The sequence below is a fragment of the Coregonus clupeaformis genome, chromosome 9 (genome assembly GCF_020615455.1).
Source record: "Coregonus clupeaformis isolate EN_2021a chromosome 9, ASM2061545v1, whole genome shotgun sequence".
Taxonomy (NCBI): domain Eukaryota; kingdom Metazoa; phylum Chordata; class Actinopteri; order Salmoniformes; family Salmonidae; genus Coregonus; species Coregonus clupeaformis.
This window is the reverse complement of record NC_059200.1, coordinates 27141622-27168985: the sequence shown is the minus strand read 5'-3', so window position 1 is coordinate 27168985 and position 27364 is coordinate 27141622. Positions and strand designations below refer to the sequence as shown.

Sequence of the window (27364 nt, the reverse complement as noted above, 5' to 3'; positions counted from 1 at the left end):
ACGAGACAAGACAAATGTAGTGATGATAAATGGAGCGGTAGTGGCTAGTAAGCCGGTGACGACGAACGCCGAAACCTGCCCGAGCAAGGAGGAGGGGCAGCCTCGGCTGAATTCGTGACAAGCACTGATGTGTTTTATCTATAATTTCTCTTCATTATTTATCATCATATGACAAGGATTAAAAAGGATTTGCCAGTAGATTGTCGACTTGATTCATGATGATGACTGCTAGCTAAGATTTTGAAAGTAAGATGTTGACATGATCAGTCCAATCAATGCTACTGTAGATATAACATGATTTGACGTCATTTTATCTGTGGCCAATGACCTTGAGCCTTCTTGGATGGGCACTTCTAATGTAACTCTATGGCAGCACCCTAGGGGCTTGAATTTTCGAGCTCTACCCTTAGATTTGGCAGTGATGTAGTGTCCCCATGAGTGACAGAACAATGAGCCAATCACAGCGCAACTAGAGAACATTACCAACCCCTACGCTCCGTATTTTCCGCTGGCTACCCCACCACCACAGAAAGCACTGAGCTAGGCTGAAACACCTGCATTTTGGAGCTGCCTTACTCAAGAAAGCAAAAAAGAGACCATGTTTGTATGGAGGCTTTATTAACTTAATGATTTTTATTCCTTTTTTTTTTTTTACATTGTTTGCAAACTGATATGTGACACGTATTAATGCCAAAATAACATGCAAAACAGGTAACCCACCTGCCCTGAATGACTGGTCGCCACTGGTGTTTTTACATATTGAATTTGTTTTCAACATGAGCTGGTTAAAAAAGAGGAGGAGGACCATGTCTCGCCAGTCACTGGTACAGAAATGGTTGAGAAATCCTGTAATGTGTCAGCACTATTGCCTGTGTCTAAGTAGGGTGTGTAGGGTCAGGGTGTAGGGTGTATTTGTGGCGATGGGTTGTGTGTATGGTTGATGATTAGTTGGTGGCACATGCAGTGGGCTGGTGTGGATAAAATTCCAAGTTGGAATTCTTGTCCCAGTCCGCCCCTGAGTAAAACCTACAGTTTCACCTTTTTACCATGACTGAGCACGAGGGAGGCGCAAACGCTGCATCTAAACTGTACAATGACTGTCAGTCGGCCCGCCTCGGAAGACAGACAGTAACCAGGCTAAGCTACAGTGACAGCTACAGTGAAAGCCGATTAGCGCTGTTTCCACCGTCTGTCTGTTCCCTCAATTTATTTTGGTTTTACGCTGGTACAGCCTGCACGATAAGATTGTGCGATTTTCCATTTTGTATATACATTGTTCTTGTCATTTTGGGCGGGTTTGAACACTTTCTGAAAGTTTGAGGCATTGCAACGTGGGTTTATTGATGTATTTCTGGTTGGTGAGTCCATCTGAGTGAGTAGAACGCGCTAGAGTCTGCTGCTTCGCAGCGCGCAGTGTGGATAGGACTCCAAACTTTTCCCTGTACGTCTGTGGTAAACTTGGATTATCTCTCTCGCCTCCACATCTACTTTCTCTCTCTCATCTCCTGTCCAACTCTCTCCGAAAATATGAGAGATATGTCACAGATATGACATGAACAACAACGATCACTTGTTGAAATCGACAGAGAGAGAAGGGGTCTCAAGGAAAATGCAGAAGAGCGTGCGTTATAATGAGGGCCACGCTCTGTATCTGTCGGTTGTCGCGCGCAAAGAGGGCACGAAACGCGGTATCCTGAGCAAGAAGACTACGGAGAACAGTCGGTGGAACGACAAGTACTTCGCTCTCTACCAGAATGTGCTCTTTTACTTCGACAACGACCAGAGCACGCGGCCCTCTGGGATCTACTTGTTGGAGGGGTGCGCGTGCGAGAGGGTTCCCGCACACAAAGGCTCCACGGTCAGCAAGGAGACCGTGGACAAGCAGCAGGTGGGTTAGGTACCCAAGTTACCATGGTATCTTGTAGTGCACTGCACCAGACATGGTTCTGTGTTTTGGTCTCTGCAAGCAGCGTTGACACTGGGGTGTGTCACCCTGTTTTCTTACATAAAACAGATGAAGGATTTGCAGCACAGACGAGGATTCAGACTAGGATTATGCCGAGAAGGTGCACTTTAGTTGAGATTAGAGGTGAAGTCCACCTGGAATACATGTAGAATATGTAGAATATTTCTAAATGTGGCTTTACACTAGAAGTGTTGTGATTTTAGAACAAGGCAGCACAGACTGCTATGCCAAATCCTCATGACAGTTGCTGTACTATATTCCAATGTAGTGAACTGAAGCTAAATATGGAAATACTAGTCCAGTAGCCCCTATGAAGAGCTCCATTACTGGTCGAATTTTTTTTATTGTGATGAGCTGCATGAAGTCAGTAACTTTGAACAGCCGTTTTCCTGTTTACTTTACATCCTCACAGTTGGAGAGTGGAGACAGCATGTTCACTGTCTCTGTAAACAGTACAGTAGTCTACCTTTGGATATGCTCATCTATGCAAATGTTTCTTATACAAATGTTTTTGCATTCATCTGTATATATATATCTCTGTGTTTCTCTAGCTCTTTGCATACTCAGTATCAGTCTGTGTATCTCAAATGTGTGCCGCTTGATGTCACCTTGGCACAGTATTCAACCCCTGCCTTTGTAATAACCCCGAAACCAACACCTGCATCCGTGTCCAGTACTACAAATAGGCTACTGGAAAAACACTCACTTTATATCAACATCACTTTACAGTCTCTAGATCAGGGGTATCAACATCATTTAGCTTCAAAAATCGTGTCCAGTTCCTTGTGCTTTTTAATTTTATTTATTTTTGAAAACACTAATTAGATCAGAAGTGTCAGAAGGGTTGCTCATTGGTGAAAATAAGACAACAACAAAAATCCCCAACACACCACCGCAATCATCATCTAGTAAGACAGTGATTAGCTCATAGCCTGGAGGCACCAGGAAGAGGGATTTTTATTGTAACATCAGATCTGGCCATGTTATCTGAGAGGTTGTTGGTGTTGGGAAAACACATTGATTAGATCACATTTGGCCACATCAGATGGCCCCCCGCACCCATGTCTGACACCCTTATCTAACTCTAACAGCTAGCTCTGGTGGTACTCAGTTATAGTTATGTCTCCATTAAACATTGAACAAACCTTATTGCAACTAGTATAAACTCACTTCCCCCCTCAGATTCTGTTACTCCAGTGATTGCATGAAATAAATGAGGTCACTGAACCTCCTGTGTGCACTGTACTCTGCTCAGCTCAGGTGTGTGTGGTTTAGTGGTGAAGTGTGTGTGATGTGTGCATGTGGTTTATAGCAGGGGTTCCCAATTTAGGGGTCGCGCCCCCAAAGTTATCTGGGGGGCACGGAACCTTCCTTGATTTGAGGGGTATTCACGATTTTATATACCGATCTATAACGACACTTAAATCTGTGATGCTTTTGGCTAGAAACAAGCTGCTGTAAACTGCTGGAGAAAGACGCAACTGATGCACAAGGGGTGTGTTTTAGATTGTCTCTATGACATTCAGAAGATGAACTATGACCTAAATGCAAGGAGTTATACAATGTGTGACTCTGTCGCTATCAATTGATCTATTCACTTTCTGTAAAAGACCAAATGTATAATTAAATTGAGGGTTAATATAAATTATCATAATAAAACATATTTGGTAGCGGAATAATATTTGGGGAAATCGGGTCTAGACTTTATTTTCCTTATCCATTATTATTATCATTATCATTAAATAGCCAACCTAAAAGATGTCATGAGTGTTGTTAAAACTACGTGGAATTGCAGGTAATGAGCTTCAATATATCAAAACTTTCCTAGGTTCCTCCAAATTATACACAGTCAAGCTTTTGGTGGTGTATTTCAAAGGTAAAAAAGGGGGCCTTGGGGGGAAAAAGTTGGGAATGGGAACCCCTGGTTTATAGTGTGTGTGAGGTCAACGTTTTGACAACGTGGTAGGGAACATGCTCCTAAACAGGTTTGGTACAGCTGAGCAACAAACAGGTATAGAACAGTCTTGTAATGGTATTATAACAATAGATAGGCCTACTGTAATTACGCTGTATTTACACACATATTACAATGTTATTACTAAGGTAATAATGTCTATGTGTTGTAAACCTAATTAATGTCTACCTGGTGCTTCAGTTTAGCATATTCATGGTACATCCCAAACAATACAGTGTTTGATCCTGTTGGATAAAGGCCCCTTAATGGACCACAAACACACAGCTCCAAACGCTGCAAAGTGAGAGGGTTTTAAAGACACACACATGCACACACACACACTCAAACAGTAACACACACGTGCACACACACACATTAGATACTTTATTTGAATCCAATGTATCACAATTACAGTCGAAAAGGATTCAAACATGTCAAAGGTCACGGATATCTGGACACTCATGGACATAGAAGCACCCTCTTTTCCATAGGCCTACAGCTCGACTGCCCATGACCGCTGGCACGGAGAAGTACCTTTCTAACTGTTTTGCCTTTAAGCCTTTAAACCAGACAAAAACATTGCAGATATTACACACACACACACACACACACACACACACACACACTGAGCGGTACAGTTTGGAATATATTGTGTCTAGCAGCAGCCTCATCTCCTTAAAGTTGCTGTTGTCATCATTTAAAAACTTTTATCAACTACTGTAGCTACTGTATGTGTCTGGGGGGTTTGGGCTGTGCGTTGTGTTAATGTCTCTGGTCCTGGTTGTCTGTCTGTCTGTGTGTGTGTGTGTGTATGTGTGTGTGGTGCTGGTCTTGTGAGGTAGTGGAGGATAGCGTGTGTCTCTTTAGCCTTGCTGTGGGCTCTGAGGCTGTAGACTGTGCAGAGAGGGGAGATAGTTCCGTGTGAAGGCTCAGTCGCTGGTGAAAAGGGTTGGGGGGGGGGGGGTCAGACTGTAAAGTAGTTTGGGAAGGGAATCAGTGTTTCCTTTAATGCTTTTGGGAGGGGGGCATGCAAAGGTCCCTGAAGCAACATTGAGAGCTGCAGACGCAAATGAGGCCAAATAAAGCACTGATTGTTTTATATGGAGGAAGGGGGAAGGGGGATAGGGAGGGAGGAAGGAGGAAGGATGAGAGGGAGATGGGGAGGGGGAAGGATGGAAGGAAGATAGGGAGGGAGGAAGGGGGAAGGATGGAAGGAAGATAGGGAGGAAGGATGGAAGGAAGATAGGGAGGGAGGAAAGAGAAAGGATGAGAGGGAGGGTGGAAGGATGGAAGGAGGATAGGGAGGGAGGAAGGGGGAAGGATGGAAGGAAGATAGGGAGGAAGGATGGAAGGAAGATAGGGAGGGAGGAAAGAGAAAGGATGAGAGGGAGGGAGGAAGGTGGAAGGATGGAAGGAGGATAGGGAGGGAGGGAGGAAGGGCGAAGGATGGAAGGAGGATAGGGAGGGAGGAAGGAGGAAGGATGGAAGGAAGATAGGGAAGGAGGAAGGATGAGAGGGAGGGAGGAAGGGGGAAGGATGGAAGGGGGATAGGGAGGGAGGGAAGGATGGAGGAAGGGGGAAGGATGGAAGGAGGAAGGATGGAAGGAAAATAGGGAGGGAGGAAGGACGGAGGAAGGATGAGAGGAAGGGGGAAGGATGGAAGGAGGATAGGGAGGGAGGAAGGAGAGAGGATGAGAGGGAGGGAGGAAGGGGGAAGGATGGAAGGAGGATAGGGAGGGAGGGAGGAAGGGGGAAGGATGGAAGGAAGATAAGGATGGAGGAAGGAGGAAGGATGGACGGAAGATAGGGAAGGAGGAAGGATGAGAGGGAGGGAGGATGGGGGAAGGATGGAAGGAGGATAGGGAGGGAGGGAGGAAGGGGGAAGGATGGAAGGAGGATAGGGAGGGAGGAAGACTGGAAGGAAGATGGGGAGGGAGGAAGGATGAGAGGGAGGGAGGGAGGAAGGGGGAAGGATGGAAGGAGGATAGAGAGGGAGGGAGGGAGGAAGGAAGGGGGAAGGATGGAAGGAAAATAGGGAGGGAGGAAGGAAGAAGGATGAGAGGGAGGGAGGAAGGGGGAAGGATGGAAGGAAAATAGGGAGGGGCTGCAAAAAAGAGGGAATACTCCCTGTAAGTGTTCTGTCTCTCCATCTGTCTCTCCGTCTGTCTCTCTGTCTCTCTCTCTTTTTTCCCTCTCTCTCTCTCTCTCTCTCGCTCTCTCTCTCTTTCTCTCTCTCTGTCTCTCACTTTCTCTGTCTCTCTGTCTCTCTCTGTCTGTCTGTCTGTCTCTCTCTCTCTGTTTGTCTCTCTCTCTCTCTCTCGCTCTCTTTCTCTCTTTTTCTCTCTCTGTTTGTCTCTCTGTCTCTCTCTCTTTTTCTCTCTCTGTTTGTCTCTCTGTCTGTCTCTCTGTCTCTCTCTGCTTGTCTCTCTGTCTCTCTCTCTCTTTCTGTCTGTCTCTGTCTCTCTCTCTCTTTCTGTCTGTCTCTCTGTCTCTCCCTGTTTGTCTCTCTGTCTCTCTGTCTGTCTGTCTGTCCGTCTCTCTTTCTCTCTTTCTGATCTGTTGTAGATGAGAGAGAGGGCGAGAGAGAGGGCGAGAGAGAGAGAGGTGATGATAATGAGTGTGTCAGTGAGCGCTGGGATGTGATTATTTTTTATGATGAGAAGAGGAGGAGGGAATGATGGGAGGGTTTTAGAGGTTGTGTGTGTGGCCCTCTGCTGTGACGGTGTCTACTCACATGTACACACGATTCACTACACCCTGAAGATTGACTATGACAGTTACAGAGAGACAGAGAAGGTGAGAGACCATTTTGTTAGGTTAAGTAAAGCAATGAAACTACATTTAAAAGCAGCATATAATACCACAAAAATCAGAGAGAGAGAGAGAGAGAGAGAGAGAGAGAGAGAGAGAGAGAGAGAGAGAGAGAGAGAGAGAGAGAGAGAGAGAGAGAGAGAGAGAGAGAGAGAGAGAGAGAGAGAGAGAGAGAGAGAGAGAGAGACTAAAAGCAAGCAGGATAGTGAGAGATAGAGGTTGCTGGAGAATAAGATGCCCTGTGTGTGTTTGTAGGTATTTATTTTCCCAGTTGTATCATTCAGAAGAAATCAGCATGTTTGTGTTTTGCTGCTGTAAGCAGCTCTGGTATCCAGCTGACCAGCAGAAATCATTCATCTGTTCTCACATTAACACACACATTAAAACGCATGAACACACACACCAGACCTGGGTTCAAATACTTTTTCAAATATCTCAGTTACTTTCACATACATTCAAAGTAGGTTTTTAGATATCTTTTAGACAAGTAGTTGAATATTTTAATGTATTTGGAAATACTCAAATACACTGACTCAAATACACACCCATTCATTTATCCCAGGTTTATCCCAGCATTTCAAAAAAGTATTTGAAAATACCCTCAAATACAATTTGGTAGATTGGTTTTTACAAATAACCATTCAAATACTCAAATAAAAGTACTTGATTAAAAATACTCAAATACACAGACAAAATGTATTTTAAATACCAGATACTCAAATACACATTTGAACACAGGCCTGACACACACAAACACACACACACACACACACAGGCTCATCATATAGGCCTATTTGTATTTTGGTACTTTACACAGCTCTGCTGGCTGCTGCTTTCTCAATGCTGACCAGCGACCATTACTCCCTCTCCAGTTTGTCAGTCTGACACATAAACGGAAGTCAACTATTCGTTCACAGGCCTTAGGCTGGGGAAGCCGCATTAGCAGCAGTAAGGAGCTGCACAAGCCCTGGTGGTTATGAAACCTGCACACACACACACACACACACACACACACACATGCACACACACATACACACATAAACACACATATACACATACAACATAAACAAGCCCTTAAGCCTCTCTCTGGTCTCTTAGCAGGCAAACGCGCTAGTGTCTCTTACCCGTTTATATACACACACGTGCACGCCACACACACACATTTTTGTAGCATCTGATTTTATTTGAATAAAGCAATGTCTTGTGGTGGAATTTGAATCTAATTGTATGAAAATATATTCTCATCGAGTCCAGCATTTTATGTATCGGATACAGATTCACATCTTTATTTTCTAAATAAGCAGATCAGTGGTGACATTCGAATCATACAGTGAGGGAAAAAAGTATTTGATCCCCTGCTGATTTTGTACATTTCCCCACTGACAAAGACATGATCAGTCTATAATTTTAATGGTAGGTTTATTTGAACAGTGAGAGACAGAATAAAATAAAAAAATCCAGAAAAATGCATGTCAAAAATGTTATAAATTGATTTGCATTTTAATGAGGGAAATACGTATTTGACCCCTCTAGAAAACATTACAGTGGGGAAAAAAAGTATTTAGTCAGCCACCAATTGTGCAAGTTCTCCCACTTAAAAAGATGAGAGAGGCCTGTAATTTTCATCATAGGTACACGTCAACTATGACAGACAAATTGAGGAAACAAAATCCAGAAAATCACATTGTAGGATTTTTAATGAATTTATTTGCAAATTATGGTGGAAAATAAGTATTTGGTCACCTACAAACAAGCAAGATTTCTGGCTCTCACAGACCTGTAACTTCTTCTTTAAGAGGCTCCTCTGTCCTCCACTCGTTACCTGTATTAATGGCACCTGTTTGAACTTGTTATCAGTATAAAAGACACCTGTCCACAACCTCAAACAGTCACACTCCAAACTCCACTATGGCCAAGACCAAAGAGCTGTCAAAGGACACCAGAAACAAAATTGTAGACCTGCACCAGGCTGGGAAGACTGAATCTGCAATAGGTAAGCAGCTTGGTTTGAAGAAATCAACTGTGGGAGCATTTATTAGGAAATGGAAGACATACAAGACCACTGATAATCTCCCTCGATCTGGGGCTCCACGCAAGATCTCACCCCGTGGGGTCAAAATGATCACAAGAACGGTGAGCAAAAATCCCAGAACCACACAGGGGGACCTAGTGAATGACCTGCAGAGAGCTGGGACCAAAGTAACAAAGCCTACCATCAGTAACACACTACGCCGCCAGGGACTCAAATCCTGCAGTGCCAGACGTGTCCCCCTGCTTAAGCCAGTACATGTCCAGGCCCGTCTGAAGTTTGCTAGAGTGCATTTGGATGATCCAGAAGAGGATTGGGAGAATGTCATATGGTCAGATGAAACCAAAATAGAACTTTTAGGTAAAAACTCAACTCGTCGTGTTTGGAGGACAAAGAATGCTGAGTTGCATCCAAAGAACACCATACCTACTGTGAAGCATGGGGGTGGAAACATCTTGCTTTGGGGCTGTTTTTTCTGCAAAGGGACCAGGACGACTGATCCGTGTAAAGGAAAGAATGAATGGGGCCATGTATCGTGAGATTTTGAGTGAAAACCTCCTTCCATCAGCAAGGGCATTGAAGATGAAACGTGGCTGGGTCTTTCAGCATGACAATGATCCCAAACACACCGCCCGGGCAACGAAGGAGTGGCTTCGTAAGAAGCATTTCAAGGTCCTGGAGTGGCCTAGCCAGTCTCCAGATCTCAACCCCATAGAAAATCTTTGGAGGGAGTTGAAAGTCTGTGTTGCCCAGCGACAGACCCAAAACATCACTGCTCTAGATGAGATCTGCATGGAGGAATGGGCCAAAATACCAGCAACAGTGTGTAAAAACCTTGTGAAGACATACAGAAAACGTTTGACCTGTGTCATTGCCAACAAAGGGTATATAACAAAGTATTGAGAAACTTTTGTTATTGACCAAATACTTATTTTCCACCATAATTTGCAAATAAATTCATTAAAAATCCTACAATGTGATTATCTGGAGAAAAAAAAAGCTCATTTTGTCTGTCATAGTTGACGTGTACCTATGATGAAAATTACAGGCCTCTCTCATCTTTTTAAGTGGGAGAACTTGCACAATTGGTGGCTGACTAAATACTTTTCTTCCCCACTGTACTTAGTACTTGGTGGCAAAACCCTTGTTGGCAATCACAGAGGTCAGACGTTTCTTGTAGTTGGCCACCAGGTTTGCACACATCTCAGGAGGGATTTTGTCCCACTCCTCTTTGCAGATCTTCTCCAAGTCATTAAGGTTTCGAAGGCTGAAGTTTGGCAACTCGAACCTTCAGCTCCCTCCACAGATTTTCTATGGGATTAAGGTCTGGAGACTGGCTAGGCCACTCCAGGACCTTAATGTGCTTCTTCTTGAGCCACTCCTTTGTTGCCTTGGCCGTGTGTTTTGGGTCATTGTCATGCTGGAATACCCATCCACAACCCATTTTCAATGCCCTGGCTGAGGGAAGGAGGTTCTCACCCAAGATTTGACGGTACATGGCCCTGTCCATCGTCCCTTTGATGCGGTGAAGTTGTCCTGTCCCCTTAGCTGAAAAACACCCCCAAAGCATAATGTTTCCACCTCCATGTTTGACGGTGGGGATGGTGTTCTTGGGGTCATAGGCAGCATTCCTCCTCCTCCAAACACGGCGAGTTGAGTTGATGCCAAAGAGCTCCATTTTGGTCTCATCTGACCACAACACTTTCACCCAGTTCTCCTCTGAATCATTCAGATGTTCATTGGCAATGTGCTTTCTTGAGCAGGGGGACCTTGCGGGCGCTGCAGGATTTCAGTCCTTCACGGCGTAGTGTGTTACCAATTGTTTTCTTGGTGACTATGGTCCCAGCTGCCTTGAGATCATTGACAAGATCCTCCTGTGTAGTTTTGGGCTGATTCCTCACCGTTCTCATGATCATTGCAACTCCACGAGGTGAGATCTTGCATGGAGCCCCAGGCCGAGGGAGATTGACAGTTATTTTATGTTTCTTCCATTTGGGAATAATCGCACCAACTGTTGTCACCTTCTCACCAAGCTGCTTGGCGATGGTCTTGTAGCCCATTCCAGCCTTGTGTAGGTCTACAATCTTGTCCCTGACATCCTTGGAGAGCTCTTTGGTCTTGGCCATTGTGGAGAGTTTGGAATCTGATTGATTGATTGCTTCTGTGGACAGGTGTCTTTTATACAGGTAACAAGCTGAAATTAGGAGCACTCCCTTTAAGAGTGTGCTCCTAATCTCAGCTCGTTACCTGTATAAAAGACACCTGGGAGCCAGAAATCTTTCTGATTGAGAGGGTGTCAAATACTTATTTCCCTTATTAAAATGCAAATCAATTTATAACATTTTTGACATGCATTTTTCTGGATTTTTTTGTTGTTATTCTGTCTCTCACTGTTCAAATAAACCTACCATTAAAATTATAGATTGATCATGTCTTTGTCAGTGGGGAAACGTACTGTCACGATCGTCGTAAGAACCGGACCAAGGCGCAGCGTGATAGGCGTACATCTTTTAATGAGTACTTAATACACCAACACAAAAACAACAAAACGATACGTGAAGTCTAAAGGTTCACAAACACAAACCTATAAAGAACAAGATCCCACAATTAACTGTGCCAAACGGGCTGCCTAAGTATGGTTCCCAATCAGAGACAACGAGAATCAGCTGCCTCTGATTGGGAACCACCCTGGCCAACATAGATCCACACGATCTAGAACATAAACCTAGAAAACTAAACATAGAAACTAACACCCTGGCTCAACATTAAAGAGTCCCCAGAGCCAGGGCGTGACACGTACAAAATCAGCAGGGGATCAAATACTTTTTCCCTCACTGTAATTGTATGAAAATACATTTAAATTTAAAATAGAAAATGAACATTCAAAATGGAACAATATTGTCAAATAGAATAGAATAGAGACATTATTTTCACAGTCTTTCTTGCATAAACAGTCTCCTTTCCTCCCAAGGAATGGGTGGGCAGAACACAGTAGCTACCCAGCAAACATGTCCACATTGACACGATGTGGGCCCAGTGTGGGCTAAAATATTGTCCCCATGTAGGCTGCCCGCATTGGACCGATGAGCCTTTTGCTATTTAAAAATAATGTATTAATTGGGCTGATGTGGGATTGATGTGGGCTAGCCTGTGTTGGGCTTGTTGTGGGATTGCTGTGGGCTAGCCTGTGCTGGGCTAGCCCATGTTGGGCTGGTGTGGGCTAGCCCGTGCCCACCTTGCCCACTGAATACCCACATGGGGCCAATGGGGTCATGTTTGCTGGGTAAATAAGACCATTTTTGATTTTGCAGGAAACCTGGTTCTGTACTATGACCTTTATAGCACTCTCCTGTTCCCTCTAATGTGTTTTGGTCAGTGAACTGAGTCACAGACAGAAGAGGTCATTTGGGACAGCATTTCCTGCTTTCCGTGCACAGTGGCAAGGACTCAAGAAATGTTCTCTATGTTTTTTTAAACGTTTTAAACAATTAAGTAATTATTTATAGTCTGAGAGTATTGTTTATGTGGTGGGAACGCCTAACTTGGAGGAAATTGCGTGTTTATCGGATTCCTGTCAGAGAAAGAGCAACTTGTGTGTGTGCGTGTGTGAATGTGTGCGTGCGTGTGTGAATGTGTGGGTGCGTATGTGTGGCTTTCCAGGACATGCTGCTGTGCAAATCAAACACTTCTAAAGTATTACAAACATCTGATACCTGCAATTGATTGAGTAGCACCTTAAAATGTTGATTATATTTCCTGTTTACTTCCTGGTAATAGTATTTATGTTTCCTGTTTCCTCCAGCACTACTTCCTGGTGGTGTTTGGCCATGACGGTCAGAAGCCTCTGGAGCTGCGGACGGAGGAGGAGTCAGACTGCAATAAGTGGGTGGAGTCAACCAACAGGCCAGGTAAGAGGGTGGAGTGTATCCAACAAGAACACCTCAACACCACTTTACAAGAGGTAGCAGCTAGGGGCAAGGGGAATGATAGGAGTTAGGGCTTGATTTGGGTCTGGCTTGCTTGTTGTACTCATGACACACATGTAAATGCAACAGCTGACTCTCCCCTAAGGAGCCAGTGTGGCTTGATCTGCTCTAAGACACACAGTGACTGTGTAGTGATCCACACGCTAAACACACACACAAAACCCCCTCTCCACATGTCTGCTCCATTTGTAAGAGATACTGTGTGTGTGTGTGTGCGTGCTCTGCTCGGAGCGGTTCACATTTAGGTCACACTCTGGTGCTGTACTGCCACAGTGATTACAACACAGCCCTGACCTCGACACTCCACCTCGCTCTCTCTGTCCCCCCCCCTTCCCCTTTCTCTCTCTTTATCCCACTAATCATAACATCTCTGTCTCGCTCTCTCTACATCTCCCACATCCCCTCCCTCCCTCCCTCCCTCCAAGAGACTACCACTGAACTAGATGTGTATGTTCTACTGTTACCAATGTACATCGATAGATTATGAATAAATGAATGCTATAATGTTTACTTTGAAAATGATGTTTCTTGGTCATGCGTATCGAGCATAATGCTTTTGTGATGTTCGCTGTGCAATGTTCACCATGTCAACTTGGTTTACACGTAACATTCCACACTTACCATTCCACCTCTAGTTACTCTGACATCATCATTGAGCGCGAGGTCCTGATGCAGAAGTACATCCACCTGGTCCAGATCATGGAGACAGAGAAGGTGGCAGCCAACCAGCTACGCACCCAGCTAGAGGACCAGGACACAGAGATAGAGAGGCTGAAAGCAGAGGTACACACACTCATACATAAACACATACATACACACACATAGACACACATACACATACGCACACACGCACGCACACACACACACATACACACACACACACTCACATGGATCTGACTGTTGACTGTGTTCTTCCAGATCGTACTGTTGAATAAGGCCAAGGAGAGGATGCTGCCTTACCAGACTAACCAAGAGGAGGAGGATCCAGACATTAGAAAGATCAAAAAGGTATCAGCAATTGCATTTACGGTATTTTATCACTTTCCGCAAAATCTTGGTAGGTATTCTGACCTATATTTATGTGTGTATTCTGACCGGTGTGTCCTGTCTCCCCTCCAGGTCCAGAGTTTCATGCGAGGCTGGCTGTGTCGGAGGAAGTGGAAGATCATTGTTCAGGACTACATCTGTTCTCCACACACTGAGAACATGAGGAAGAGGAACCACATCGTGTTTGACATGGTGGAGGCAGAGACAGAGTACGTCTGCCAGCTCTCTGTCTTGGTCAACTTCTTCCTCAGACTGCTACGTATGGCCGCCAGCTCCAAGAAACCTCCAATCAGCCACGATGACGTCAGCAGCATCTTCCTCAACAGGTAACACACATACTTATGAAAGCACGCATGCACGCACACACACACAGACTACGATGTCAGAAGCATCTTTTTCAACTGGTAGACCTGAGATCTCAACTACATCTCTTCATCTTCTCTCAGTCCTCAGTGAGACCATCATGTTCCTCCATGAGATCTTCCACCAGGGGCTGAAGGCTCGGATAGCCAACTGGCCCACGCTGGTGCTGGGTGAGTAGAGTGCTCGAACAGTGGGTCTATCTATGTGGGCTATTTAATGCTGACCTCTTTGATTATCAATATGGAATCTTCTTACGACCTGTTCTATCAATGTATTGTATTTCTAGGATCTGTGCGTGAATCTAGCTATGAACAAAAATATAAATGCAACATGTAGTGTTGGTCCCATGTTTCATGAGCTGAAATAAAAAATCCCATTAATTTTACTTACATCCCTGTTAGTGAGCAGTTCTCATTTGCCAAGATAATCCATCCACCTGACAGGTGTGGCATATCAAGAAGATGATTAAACACCATGATCATTACACAGGTGCACCTTGTGCTGGGGACAATAAAAGGCCACTCTAAAATGTACAGTTTTGTCACACAACACAATGCCACAGATTTCTCAAGTTTTGAGGGAGCGTGCAATTGGCATACTGACTGCAGCAATGTCCACCAGAGCTGTTGCCAGAGAATGAACACATAAGCCGCCTCCAACGTTGTTTTAGACAATTTGGCAAAACGTCCAACCGGCCTCACAACTGCAGACCACGTGTAACCACGCCAGCCCAGGACCTCCACATCCAGGTTCTTCACCTGCGGGATCGTCTGAGACCAGCTGATTAAACTTTGGGTTTGCACAACCGAAGGATTTCTGCACAAACTGTCTCAGGGAAGCTCATCTGTGTGCTCGTCGTCCTCACCAGGGTCTTGCCCTGACTGCAGTTTGGCTTCGTAACCGACTTCAGTGGGCAAATTCTCACTTTCGATGGCCACTGGTACGCTGGAGAAGTGTGCTCTTCACAGATGAATCCCAGTTTCAACTGTACCGAGCAGATGGCAGACAGCGTGAATGGCGTCGTGTGGGCGAGTGGTTTGCTAATGTCAACGTTGTGAACAGAGTGCCCCATGGTGGCGGTGGGGATATGGTATGGGCAGGAAAAAGCTACAGACAACGAACACAATTGAATTTTATCGATGGCAATTTGAATGCACAGAGATACCGTGATGAGATCCTGAGGCCCATTGTTGTGCCATTCATCCTCCACCATCACCTCATGTTTCAGTATGATAATGCACAGCCCCATGTTGCCAGGATCTGTACACAATTCCTGGAAGCTGAAAATGTCCCAGTTCTTCCATGTCCTGAATACTCACCAGACATGTCACCCATTGAGCATGCTTGGGATGCTCTGGATCGACGTGTATGACAGCGTGTTCCAGTTCCCGCCAATATCCAGCAACTTTGCACAGCCATTGAAGAGTGGGACAACATTCCACAGGCCACAATCAACAGCCTGATCAACTCTATGCGAAGGAAATGTGTTGCGCTGCATGAGGCAAATGGTGGTCACACCAGGTACTGACTGGTTTTCTGATCCACGCCCCTACTTAAAAAAAAAGTTATTTGTGACCAACAGATGCATATCTGTATTCCCAGTCATGTGAAATCCATAGATTAGGGCCTAATTAATTTATTTCAATTGATGATTTCCTTATATGATCTGTAACTCAGTCAAATATTTGAAATTGTTGCATGTTGCGTTTATATTTTCTTATATTTTTGTTCAGTGTGTGTATAATGTGTGTTAATGTCTCGCTCTCTCTCTAGCAGACCTGTTTGACATGCTGCTGCCCATGCTGAACATCTACCAGGAGTTTGTGAGGAACCACCAGTACAGTCTGCAGGTTCTGGCCAACTGTAAACAGAACAGAGACTTTGACAAGCTGCTGAAGCAGTATGAGGCTAATGCTGCCTGTGAGGAACGCATGCTGGAGACCTTCCTCACATACCCCATGTTTCAGGTAAAACACACACACGCACACACACAAACGTCCAGACCTCATTAACCTCTGACCTTTAACCCCTCAACTTCCACATCTACCATATGGCCCAGACCTCCTCTCTCCTCACCTGTAGAGCTATATGGCACCTGACTGACAGACAGACACCTTTCCATTGTGTTTCAGATTCCTCGTTACATCATCACTCTCCATGAGCTGCTGGCACACACACCTCATGAGCACGTGGAGCGCAAGAGCCTGGAGTTCGCCAAGTCCAAACTAGAGGAGCTGTCAAAGTGAGTGTGGATATTGTATCTGAACCTAACAGTGGTTGTGTAGATAATGTAGCTAACAGTGGTTGTGTGGATAATGTAGCTAACAGTGGCTTTGTGGATAATGTAGTTGTAGCTAACAGTAGTCGTGTTGATAATGTAGCTAACAGTGGTTGTGTTGATAATGTAGCTACGGGATGTTATGTAGCTGTAGCTAACAGAGATTGCATAGATAATGTAGCTGTAGCTAACACTGGTTGTGTAGATAATGTAGCTAACAGTGTCTGTGTGGATAATGTAGCTTTAGCTAACAGTAGTTGTGTTGATAATGTAGCCAACAGTGGTTGTGTGGATAATGTAGCTGTAGTTAACAGTGGTTGTGTAGATAATGTATCTGTAGCAAACAGTGGTTGTGTTGATAATGTAGCTAAAACGGGCTGTGATGATAATGTGGTTAACCGTGGTTGTGTAGATAATGTAGCTAACCGCGGTTGTGTAGATAATGTATCTAACCACTGCGGTGTAGATAATGTAGCTAACAGTCACTGTGTGGATAATGAAGGTAACAGTGGTTGTGTTGATAATGTAGCTAACTGTGGTTTTGTTGTCAGGATGATGCATGGTGAGGTGAGCGATACAGAGAACATTCGTAAGAATCTGGCCATTGAGAGAATGATCGTAGAAGGCTGTGACATATTACTGGATACCAGCCAGACCTTCGTCAGACAGGGGGAGTACATACACGTGTAAAAACACACACACTCACACACCAGGCAGAATCCACAGCATTATAAGATGGTTGCCGGTAACTGTCATCAGTAGTACAGTATGTGTAACCTATGTTTTTTCTTTCCCCGCCTCCCACCAAATACACACACACCATCCACCCTATCCATCCACCCAACAGGCTCTCTGATCCAGCTCCCATCCAGCAGTGAACGGGGCATGCTCAGTAAGGTCCGCCTGGGCTCTCTGTCACTCAGGAAGGAAGGAGAGCGACAGTGCTTCCTGTTTACAAAACACTTCCTTGTCTGCACACGCACTTCCGGGGGCAAGGTGCACCTGCTCAAGGTGAGAGTCAAACACACACGCAGACACACATGCATGTACTTTCACATGGTCAAACACATGCACACATATACATACAAAATGTTTTTGTAAAGGTAGGGTCCCCTGTAGCTCAGATGGTAGAGCATGGCGCTTGCATCGCCAGGGTTGTGGGTTCGTTTCCCACGGGAGGCCAGTATGAAAAATGAATGCACTCACTAACTGTAAGTCGCTCTGGATAAGAGCGTCTGCTAAATGACTAAAATCGTAAATGTAAAATGTAGTAGGAAACGTTTGTATATATTTTAACACAACTGACCTTCCCTCTACACATAACGTATGACCTCTAACCTCTTCCCTTTGATCCTAACAGCAGGGTGGGGTGTTGACCCTGATAGAATGTACACTTGTAGAGGACCTGGATGCCAATGATGAGGACTGTAAGTATCTTTCTTAATCAATCAATCAAATCAATCATCCAATCAACAACAAGTCTATTAATCTTGTCTCTCTCACTCTTTCTCTCGCTCTCTCGCTTTCTCTCGCTCTCTCCCCCTCTCCCCTCTGTAGACAATGCAGGAAGTCAGGGCTTCAACCACCTGGAGTTTAAGATCATGGTGGAACCCCCTGATGGCTCCGCCTTCTCTGTCATCCTATTGGCTCCCTCCCACCAGGAGAAAGCTGGCTGGACCAGTGACATCAGTCAGGTAAACGCACCTGGGGATGAGGTGCCCAGTCCCAAATCAACTACTACCCCTACTGCTTCTGCAAGCCTCTAACCACTGATTTGAAAGAGGTTCAGCACCATGGACCGGGACATGACTGTCTCACCTTCTCTCTTTTCTCCCTCTGTCTTTCATTCTGTACCTATTTCTTTTTCTCTGTCTATAGTGTATAGATAATATCCGCTGTAATGGCCTGATGACCAGTGTGTTTGAGGAGAACTCTAAAGTCACTGTGCCGCACATGATCAAGTAAGAGCTCAAATAAAGTTTAAATAGAGTTTATTTCCTTTTCCACACCAGTGAGGGTTTATAATCCCCAGGTTATCCAATTCCCTTTGCCCTCTCTTGGAGATCACCCAATGGCTGATGAGCTTATTCATACGTGTCCCACCAGGTCAGACGCGCGGCTGCACAAAAATGATGTGAACATCTGCTTCAGCAAGACGCTCAACTCCTGCAAGGTCCCCCAGATCCGCTACGCCAGCGTGGAGCGGCTGCTGGAGAGACTGACTGACCTGCGCTTCCTGTCCATCGACTTCCTCAACACCTTCCTCCACACGTACAGGATCTTTACTACCGCTGCTGTGGTCATGGACAAACTGGCCGACATATACAAGAAACCCTTTACCTCTATACCTGTCAGGTAGAACGATACACAGTATGAAACCATACATACACAATATGTGTCTTCTCATTCATCCATCACTCATTCTTTATTTTCCTCCCTCTATCCTCATATATTAGACATGCATGCTGACCATCACTATCACTCTATTTCACTCTTATTTCTCCCCCTCCAACCTCCTCCTCCACTCCCCTCCTCCACCCCCGTCCTCCTCCCCTCCACTCCCCTCTTCCACCCCCGTCATCCTCCCCTCCATCCCCCTATTCCACTCCCCTCCTCCAACCCCCTGCTCCACTCCTTTCCCTCCAACACCTACTCTCCCATCCTTTCCTGTCCTCTCCTCCTCCTCTTCTCCTCTCCTCACAGGGTGCAGTATCACTCCTCTGATCGTCTGTCCATCACGTCTCTCTGTCCTGACTACAGTCTGAAGATCACACGGCTTACTGTGGACCAACAAGAGTAACACTCTTTTTCTTTCTCGAACATTCTCCTCTTTCCACAGACTCTTTCATTCCTTAATTTCACTCATACAGTTGTTCATACAGTACATCCTTTATTTCACTCATACAGTACATCCTTCATTTCACTCATACAGTAGTTCATACAGTACATCCTTTATTTCACTCATACAGTACATCCTTTATTTCACTCATACAGTACATCCTTCATTTACATTTACATTTACATTTTAGTCATTTAGCAGACGCTCTTATCCAGAGCGACTTACAGGAGCAATTAGGGTTAAGTGCCTTGCTCAAGGGCACATTTACAGTGAGGGAAAAAAGTATTTGATCCCCTACTGATTTTGTACGTTTGCCCACTGACAAAGAAATTATCAGTCTATAATTTTTATGGTAGGTTTATTTGTGAGTGAGAGACAGAATAACAACAACAAAATCCAGAAAAATTCATGTCAAAAATGTTATAAATTGATTTGCATTTTAATGAGGGAAATAAGTATTTGACCCCTCTGCAAAACATGACTTAGTACTTGGTGGCAAAACCCTTGTTGGCAATCACAGAGGTCAGACGTTTTTTTGTAGTTGGCCACCAGGTTTGCACACATCTCAGGAAGGATTTTGTCCCACTCCTCTTTGCAGATCTTCTCCAAGTCATTAAGGTTTCGAGGCTGACGTTTGGCAACTCGAACCTTCAGCTCCCTCCACAGATTTTCTATGGGATTAAGGTCTGGAGACTGGCTAGGCCACTCCAGGACCTTAATGTGCTTCTTCTTGAGCCACTCCTTTGTTGCCTTGGCCGTGTGTTTTGGGTCATTGTCATGCTGGAATACCCATCCACGACCCCTTTTCAATGCCATGGCTGAGGGAAGGAGGTTCTCAACCAAGATTTGACGGTACATGGCCCCGTCCATCGTCCCTTTGATGCAGTGAAGTTGTCCTGTCCCCTTGGCAGAAAAACACCCCCAAAGCATAATGTTTCCACCTCCATGTTTGATGGTGGGGATGGTGTTCTTGGGGTCATAGGCAGCATTCCTCCTCCTCCAAACACGGCGAGTTGAGTTGATGCCAAAGAGCTCCATTTTGGTCTCATCTGACCCCAACACTTTCACCCAGTTCTCCTCTGAATCATTCAGATGTTCATTGGCAAACTTCAGACGGGCATGTATATGTGCTTTCTTGAGCAGGGTGACCTTGCGGGCGCTGCAGGATTTCAGTCCTTCATCTGCGTAGTGTGTTACCAATTGTTTTCTTTGTGACTATGGTCCCAGCTGCCTTGAGATCATTGACAAGATCCTCCCCGTGTAGTTCTGGGCTGATTCCTCACCGTTCTCATGATCATTGCACTCCATGAGGTGAGATCGTGCATGGAGCCCCAGGCCGAGGGAGATTGACAGGTCTTTTGTGTTTCTTCCATTTGCGAATAATCGCACCAACTGTTGTCACCTTCTCACCAAGCTGCTTGGCGATAGTCTTGTAGCCCATTCCAGCCTTGTGTAGGTCTACAATCTTGTCCCTGACATCCTTGGAGAGCTCTTTGGTCTTGGCCATGGGGAGAGTTTGGAATCTGATTGATTGATTGCTTCTGTGGACAGGTATATTTTATACAGGTAACAAGCTGAGATTAGGAGCACTCCCTTTAAGAGTGTGCTCCTAATCTCAGCTCGTACCTGTATAAAAGACACCTGGGAGCCAGAAATCTTTCTGATTGAGAGGGGGTCAAATACTTATTTCCCTCATTAAAATGCAAATCAATTTAAACATTTTTGACATGTGTTTTTCTGGACTTTTTTGTTGTTATTCTGTCTCTCACTGTTCAAATAAACCTACCATCAAAATTATAGACTGATCATTTCTTTGTCAGTGGGCAAACGTACAAAATCAGCAGGGGATCAAATACTTTTTTCCCTCACTGTACGTCATTTAGCAGACGCTCTTATGGTGGGGTTTCAAATGTCTCCGGAAGGTGGTGAGTGACTCCGCTGTCCTGGTGTCGTGAGGGAGCTTGTTCCACCATTGGGGTGCCAGAGCAGCGAACAGTTTTGACTGGGCTGAGCGGGAACTATGCTTCCGCAGAGGAAGGGGAGCCAGCAGGCCAGAGGTGGATGAACGCAATGCCCTCGTTTGGGTGTAGGGACTGATCAGAGCCCGAAGGTACAGAGGTGCCGTTCCCCTCACTGCTCCATAGGCAAGCACCATGGTCTTGTAGCGGATGCGAGCTTCAACTGGAAGCCAGTGGAGTGTGCGGAGGAGGGGTGACGTGAGAGAACTTGGGAAGGTTGAACACCAGACGGGCTGCGGCATTCTGGATGAGTTGTAGGGGTTTAATGGCACAGGCAGGGAGGCCAGCCAACAGCGAGTTGCAGTAGTCCAGACGGGAGATGACAAGTGCCTGGATTAGGACCTGTGCCGCTTCCTGTGTAAGGCAGGGTCGTACTCTCCGGATGTTGTAGAGCATGAACCTGCAGGAGCGGGTCACCGCCTTGATGTTGGCGGAGAACGACAGGGTGTTGTCCAGGGTCACGCCTAGGCTCTTCGCACTCTGGGAGGAGGACACAGCGGAGTTGTCAACCGTGATGGCGAGATCATGGAACGGGCAGTCCTTCCCCGGGAGGAAGAGCAGCTCCGTCTTGCCAGGGTTCAGCTTGAGGTGGTGATCCGTCATCCATACTGATATGTCTGCCAGACATGCAGAGATGCGATTCGCCACCTGGTTATCAGAAGGGGGAAAGGAGAAGATTAGTTGTGTATCGTCAGCGTAGCAATGATAGGAGAGGCCATGTGAGGATATGACAGAGCCAAGTGACTTGGTGTATAGGGAGAAAAGGAGAGGGCCTAGAACTGAGCCCTGGGGGACACCAGTGGTGAGAGCACGTGGTGCGGAGACAGCTTCTCGCCACGCCACTTGGTAGGAGCGACCGGTCAGGTAGGACGCAATCCAGGAGTGAGCCGCGCCGGAGATGCCCAGCTCGGAGAGGGTGGAGAGGAGGATCTGATGGTTCACAGTATCAAAGGCAGCAGACAGGTCTAGAAGGACAAGAGCAGAGGAGAGAGAGTTAGCTTTAGCAGTGCGGAGAGCCTCCGTGACACAGAGAAGAGCAGTCTCAGTTGAATGACCAGTCCTGAAACCTGACTGGTTTGGATCAAGAAGGTCATTCTGAGAGAGATAGCAAGAGAGTTGGCTAAAGACGGCACGCTCAATAGTTTTGGAAAGAAAAGAAAGAAGGGATACTGGTCTGTAGTTGTTGACATCAGTGGGATCGAGTGTTGGTTTTTTGAGAAGGGGGGCAACTCTCGCTCTCTTGAAGACGGAAGGGACATGGCCAGCGGTCAAGGATGAGTTGATCAGCGAGGTGAGGTAGGGGAGAAGGTCACCGGAGATGGTCTGGAGAAGAGAGGAGGGGATGGGGTCAAGCGGGCAGGTTGTTGGGCGGCCTGCAGTCACAAGTCGCAGGATTTTATCTGGAGAGAGGGGGAGAAAGAAGTCAAAGCATAGGGTAGGGCAGTGTGAGTAGGACCAGCAGTGTCATTAGACTTAACAAACGAGGATCGAATGTCGTCAACCTTCTTTTCAAAGTGGTTGACGAAGTCATCCACAGAGAGAGGAGGAGGGGGTTAGGGTTAGGGTTAGGGTTAGGGTTAGGGTTAGGGTTATACAGTACATCCTTTATTTCACTCATACAGTACATCCTTCATTTCACTCATACAGTAGTTCATACAGTACATCCTTTATTTCACTCATACAGTACATCCTTAATTTCATTCATACAGTACATCCTTCATTTCACTCATACAGTACATCCTTCATTTCACTCATACAGTACATCCTTTATTTCACTCATTCAGTACATCCTTTATTTCACCCATACACTAGTTCATACAGTACATCCTTTATTTCACTCATACAGTACATCCTTCATTTCACTCATACAGTAGTTCATACAGCAATCCTTCATTTCACTCATACACTAGTTCATACAGTACATCCTTTATTTCACTCATACACTAGTTCATACAGTACATCCTTTATTTCACTCATACAGTACATCCTTTATTTCACTCATACAGTACATCCTTCATTTCACTCATACAGTAGTTCATACAGCAATCCTTCATTTCACTCATACATTAGTTCATACAGTACATCCTTTATTTCACTCATACAGGACATCCTTAATTTCACTCATACAGTAGTTCATACAGTACATCCTTTATTTCACTCATACAGTAGTTCATGCAGCAATCCTTCATTTCACTCATACACTAGTTCATACAGTACATCCTTTATTTCACTCATACACTAGTTCATACAGTACATCCTTTATTTCACTCATACACTAGTTCATACAGTACATCCTTTATTTTGCTCATACAGTACATCCTTCATTTCACTCATACAGTACATCCTTCATTTCACTCATACAGTACATCATTCATTTCACTCATACAGTACATCCTTTATTTCACTCATACAGTACATCCTTTATTTCACTCATACACTAGTTCATACAGTACATCGTTTATTTCACTCATACAGTACATCCTTCATTTCACTCATACAGTACATCCTTCATTTCACTCATACAGTACATCCTTTATTTCACTCATACAGTACATCCTTTATTTCACTCATACAGTACATCCTTAATTTCACTCAAACAGTAGTTCATACAGTACATCCTTTATTTCACTCATACAGTACATCCTTAATTTCATTCATACAGTACATCCTTCATTTCACTCATACAGTACATCCTTCATTTCACTCATACAGTACATCCTTTATTTCACTCATTCAGTACATCCTTTATTTCACCCATACACTAGTTCATACAGTACATCCTTTATTTCACTCATACAGTACATCCTTCATTTCACTCATACAGTAGTTCATACAGCAATCCTTCATTTCATTCATACACTAGTTCATACAGTACATCCTTTATTTCACTCATACACTAGTTCATACAGTACATCCTTTATTTCACTCATACAGTACATCCTTTATTTCACTCATACAGTACATCCTTCATTTCACTCATACAGTAGTTCATACAGCAATCCTTCATTTCACTCATACATTAGTTCATACAGTACATCCTTTATTTCACTCATACAGGACATCCTTAATTTCACTCATACAGTAGTTCATACAGTACATCCTTTATTTCACTCATACAGTAGTTCATGCAGCAATCCTTCATTTCACTCATACACTAGTTCATACAGTACATCCTTTATTTCACTCATACAGTACATCCTTCATTTCACTCATACAGTAGTTCATACAGTACATCCTATATTTCACTCATACAGTACATCATTCATTTCACTCATACAGTACATCCTTGATTTCACTCATACAGTACATCCTTTATTTCACTCATACACTAGTTCATACAGTACATCCTTTATTTCACTCATACAGTACATCCTTCATTTCACTCATACAGTACATCCTTCATTTCACTCATACAGTAGTTCATACAGTACATCCTTTATTTCACTCATACAGTAGTTCATGCAGCAATCCTTCATTTCACTCATACACTAGTTCATACAGTACATCCTTTATTTCACTCATACAGTACATCCTTTATTTCACTCATACAGTACATCCTTCATTTCACTCATACAGTAGTTCATACAGTACATCCTATATTTCACTCATACAGTACATCCTTGATTTCACTCATACAGTACATCCTTTATTTCACTCATACACTAGTTCATACAGTACATCCTTTATTTCACTCATACAGTACATCCTTCATTTCACTCATACAGTACATCCTTCATTTCACTCATACAGTACATCCTTTATTTCACTCATACAGTACATCCTTTATTTCACTCATACACTACTTCATACAGTACATCCTTCATTTCACTCATACAGTACATCCTTCATTTCACTCATACAGTACATCCTTTATTTCACTCATACAGTACATCCTTTATTTCACTCATACAGTACATCCTTCATTTCACTCATACAGTAGTTCATACAGTACATCCTTTATTTCACTCATACAGTACATCCTTAATTTCACTCATACAGTACATCCTTCATTTCACTCATACAGTACATCCTTTATTTCACTCATTCAGTACATCCTTTATTTCACCCATACACTAGTTCATACAGTACATTCTTTATTTCGCTCATACAGTACATCCTTAATTTCACTCATACAGTACATCCCTCATTTCACTCATACAGTACATTCTTTATTTCACTCATACAGTACATCCTTCATTTCACTCATACAGTAGTTCATACAGTACATCCTTTATTTCACTCATACAGTAGTTCATACAGCAATCCTTCATTTCACTCATACACTAGTTCATACAGTATATCCTTTATTTCACTCATACAGTACATCCTTTATTTCACTCATACAGTACATCCTTCATTTCACTCATACAGTAGTTCATACAGTACATCATTTTTTTCACTCATACAGTAGTTCATGCAGCAATCCTTCAGTACTCTCATACACTAGTTCATACAGTACATCCTTAATTTCACTCATACAGTACATCATTCATTTCACTCATACAGTACATCCTTCATTTCACTCATACAGTACATCCTTTATTTCACTCATTCAGTACATCCTTTATTTCACCCATACACTAGTTCATACAGTACATCCTTTATTTCGCTCATACAGTACATCCTTCTTTTCACTCATACAGTACATCCTTCATTTCACTCATACAGTACATCCTTCATTTCACTCATACAGTACATCCTTTATTTCACTCATACAGTACATTCTTTATTTCATTCATGCAGTACATCCTTAATTTCACTCATACTGTAGTTCATACAGTACATCCTTTATTTCACTCATACAGTAGTTCATACAGCAATCCTTCATTTCACTCATACACTAGTTCATACAGTACATCCTTTATTTCACTCATACAGTACATCCTTTATTTCACTCATACACTAGTTCATACAGTACATCCTTTATTTCACTCATACAGTACATCCTTCATTTCATTCATACAGTACATCCTTCATTTCACTCATACAGTAGTTCATACAGTACATCCTTTATTTCACTCATACAGTAGTTCATGCAGCAATCCTTCATTTCACTCATACACTAGTTCATACAGTACATCCTTTATTTCACTCATACAGTACATCCTTTATTTCACTCATACAGTACATCCTTCATTTCACTCATACAGTAGTTCATACAGTACATCCTATATTTCACTCATACAGTACATCCTTCATTTCACTCATACAGTACATCCTTTATTTCACTCATACACTAGTTCATACAGTACATCCTTAATTTCGCTCATACAGTACATCCTTCATTTCACTCATACAGTACATCCTTTATTTCACTCATACAGTACATCCTTTATTTCACTCATACACTAGTTCATACAGTACATCCTTTATTTCACTCATACAGTACATCCTTAATTTCACTCATACAGTACATCCTTCATTTCACTCATACAGTACATCCTTTATTTCACTCATACACTAGTTCATACAGTACATCCTTTATTTCACTCATACAGTACATCCTTCATTTCACTCATACAGTACATCCTTCATTTCACTACTACAGTAGTTCATACAGTACATCCTTTATTTCACTCATACAGTAGTTCATGCAGAAATCCTTCATTTCACTCATACACTAGTTCATACAGTACATCCTTTATTTCACTCATACAGTACATCCTTTATTTCACTCATACAGTACATCCTTCATTTCACTCATACAGTAGTTCATACAGTACATCCTATATTTCACTCATACAGTACATCCTTGATTTCACTCATACAGTACATCCTTGATTTCACTCATACACTAGTTCATACAGTACATCCTTTATTTCGCTCATACAGTACATCCTTCATTTCACTCATACAGTACATCCTTCATTTCACTCATACAGTACATCCTTCATTTCACTCATACAGTACATCCTTTATTTCACTCATACAGTACATCCTTTATTTCACTCATACACTAGTTCATACAGTACATCCTTTATTTCACTCATACAGTACATCCTTCATTTCACTCATACAGTAGTTCATACAGTACATCCTTTATTTCACTCATACAGTACATCCTTAATTTCAT

General features: G+C 43.7%; 1 pseudogene; it reads left to right on the top strand.

The window, feature by feature from the left end:
- The first annotated feature begins 1156 nt into the window (after positions 1-1156).
- The window catches only part of LOC121573886, a 103044-nt pseudogene continuing 76836 nt past the window's right edge, over positions 1157-27364 (top strand).